This window comes from Olea europaea, unplaced genomic scaffold (assembly GCF_002742605.1).
Source record: "Olea europaea var. sylvestris unplaced genomic scaffold, O_europaea_v1 scaffold716, whole genome shotgun sequence".
In the NCBI taxonomy this organism is placed as follows: domain Eukaryota; kingdom Viridiplantae; phylum Streptophyta; class Magnoliopsida; order Lamiales; family Oleaceae; genus Olea; species Olea europaea.
Window position 1 is genome coordinate 287,901 of NW_019265559.1, and position 2,390 is coordinate 290,290.

Genomic DNA, 2,390 nt, shown 5'->3' on the forward strand with positions numbered 1-2,390 from the left:
ACAGCGTTTACACGTCATCTTCATGCCAGTCCTTCCCATCTTAACGCCTGCAGGTGGCTCTGCCTGTGACATCTTCCTCAATGTTTTGGGTCTGCCAGCCTGTTTTCTCTTTTGAGGTTGATTGAGAGGATGATTTTCCAATTCTGGTCACAGTTCAGGCCCTGATATCGGGTGGATCACTGGGGAGTAACATTTCAGGTATGTCTCCTTGCTATACCTCCTTGCTATACCATGGGTCGATGTACTCATATATGCCAATATCCCTTGAAAGCATGCCTGATATTGCATGGGGGCATGGTATTCCAGTGAACTGCCATTTTCTGCATGCACATGCATGTTGTGTCAAGTCAACGCTCCACCTCAAACGGTCTCTGCTGCTTATCTTAAATTTATGGTTGCCTGCATAGTATGCCTTCAAGTACCTTGCCTCAGACTTAGCCTTCTCAATGATTTTCACAATTCTTGGCCCGAATGCATGATCCTACCTCTGTGCCGCTTCCCTTTTTGCATTCATCCTTATCATTTGTTGATGTCGAATTTTCTCTAGCATGGAGATGTGGGCCTATCTCTGGCAACAACAATGGAAGAGTTGAATTCCTCAAACAAATTATTAAGAAGAATATCACATCTCAAATGCTCTTCAAAATGGGATCTGGTCCACTGGGAAGGAGGTTTTTCAAGGAACCAGTTGTAAGCCTCTTCACTTATGTCTTTTAACTCATTCATTGCACTCTTCCACTCTGGTACTATTGTTGCCCTTGCTACAGTCCAAAATAGATTCTTAAGTGCCAGACCTTTGTGTGCCAAGGTAAAATTGCTATAAAGATGTCTAGTACAATATCTATGCTCCGCTCCTTCACAATATTAACTTATGGAATCCACCAAACCCTTTTGTTTGTCGAAAATGAATGTCCAAGCTCGAGGGTTGTGCATCCCTATGTCATGAACCAACAATTCTATGAACCATTGCTAATTTGTTTTGTTCTCTGCATCCACAACTGCCCATGCTAACAGGAACATACAGTTCTCACCATCGATCCCAACTGCTAACAACCGTCCACCTTCTACAGATCTTAGGAAGCATCAATCCAACACAACAACTGGCCTGCACCTAGCCTTAAACCCTTCCTTACAAGCCCCTATGCAGATGTACAATCTCTTAAAAGTATGTCCCGAACCTTCGATTTGTACTGTAGTGCCTGGATTTGTTCTCTTCAATTCCTCACCATAATCCCATAAAATTTTGTACTGCTCAGCTACAATCCCATTAATAACTTCTGCACATTTCGTTCTTGTCCTGTAGAACTGATGCTTTGAAATCTCATACATGCAGTCCTCTTTCACAGTCTCCATAAAATTACTCATTAGAATGTTTGGATCAGACCTAAATTTTCTCACGTATTTCTTTGCCAGAAAACCTGAATTAACCCTTTTATTTTGTCACACCATGGTACATGTGTGCTCATCTACAAATGTGTTAATTATAAAACTCTTGTTAGGTTGTTGGTACGCATATAGAACCTAAGGGCAATTATCGTAACACCGAACTCTCAACTGTGTCCTCATATTTTTCACGTATCTCAGTTGCATGGAATTTTTGACTGAGTATTGAACTGATGCATTCCTTATAATCTTGACGTTGTTGAATTTCATCCCTGACAGAAATGAATTAAACCAGAATGCATTATCATCCAAATGAATTAAACCAGAAATGAATTGCACAAAACAGTGGACATTACCTAGCTTGAACTGTGGATCTTCCATATCAGTTGCAGGGTTAAACCAGCACACATTCTTCCTTCTGGCAAATGATCCTTCATCCTCTGTATTACTGGGTAAGCTTCTAAGCTCACTGGAATCTTCGTATTCTATTCCAGATTCTTCCCCAGCAGCTGCCTCACCTTCCTACTCATCCCTTACACCTTCCTGCTCACCACTTGCACCAATGTCAAAACATTCACTCAACCTGAAAGATGTGTTTTCATCATTATCTTCCACAGCAATATTTTCTTCCTGCTCATACTCCGAGTCAGTGAATTCCTCTCCCAAAATACCCTCCTCATATTCATCATCCAGCTCAGGACCTTCACCAAACTCCACATCAGTTTCAACAACTTGCACCTCTGGTTCGGCATCATGCAACTCATGTTCAGTAACCTGCTGCTGTGGTCCAGAAACATGCACATCAATTTCAGCAGGCTGCACTTCTGCTTCGGCATCATGTTCAGCAGCCTGCGCCTCTTGTTCAGCAGCATGTAGCTCCTGCTGAGCCTGCTGCTGTGGTCCAGAAGCATGCACATCAATTTTAGAAGGCTGCACCTCTGCTTCGACATCATGTTCAGCAGCCTACGCCTCTTGTTCAACAGCATGCAGCTCCTGCTGAGCCTGCT